The sequence below is a fragment of the Suricata suricatta genome, chromosome 13, assembly GCF_006229205.1.
Source record: "Suricata suricatta isolate VVHF042 chromosome 13, meerkat_22Aug2017_6uvM2_HiC, whole genome shotgun sequence".
NCBI lineage: Eukaryota > Metazoa > Chordata > Mammalia > Carnivora > Herpestidae > Suricata > Suricata suricatta.
Window position 1 is genome coordinate 27,421,028 of NC_043712.1, and position 899 is coordinate 27,421,926.

Consider the following 899-nt stretch of genomic DNA (forward strand, 5'->3'; position numbering starts at 1 on the left):
TTTTATGCTTTAGTACAGAATATCAGTATATTTATCTTTATATCAAAGCAAATCTAAAATATAACTTTTAATATTATTTCACTGAAGAATGAGCCTGTCAAAGTCACAATGCAGTCCTGTATATTCAAATCCCTGTTCAGAGCTCATTTCTGTCTGCTGGTGGTATAAGTAGTCATTCTTATCTGCCATCTTGTTGGAGGCAGCCATCTCATTGGAGGCACATATCTTTATATTGCTACAGTATCTACTTCAATATGATAATGAAGTACATGTTTAAATAAATGGTTTTCTTTAATAGAAAGAAATTGAAAGTGACTGGGTCGCTCAGTTGGTTAAGCATCCAACTTTGGCTCTGGTCATGATCTCATATTTCATGAGTTTGAACCTCACACCCAGCTTTCTGCTGTCAGCACAGAGCCTTCTTCAGATCCTCTGTCTCATTCTCTTTGACCTTCCCCTTCTGCCTCCCCCTAAAAATAAATGAAATATTTAAAAAAAAATTTTTTTAAGTAAGAAATAAGAAATCATCTCTTCCAGGGAGGAGTCAAGATGGTGGAGAGGAAGGGAGCTCTGTAAACTCTGTCTGCCCCATTTATCGAACCGAGCAGGATATTACTCTCATCTGCGAGAGCAGAAGGAGAAAATACGGACTCCAGAAAGAATAGAACCTCAAGGATACCTGAATGAGTGAGGGCGAACAAGGGACATCTGAAAACAGGCCAGGCTGGGACGTGCAGGGGAGACAAGATCCCCAGCCCAACGTAGGGGAAGCGCGCAGATCCCGAGAGACAAAGGGAAGAGACAGGGGAGTGCACTTCCCAGGGAGAAGTGGCCAGGGCTGCACCAGGGGCAAGCAATTCGAACTTGGTTTTGGGAACGAGACCAAGGACTGCATTTCC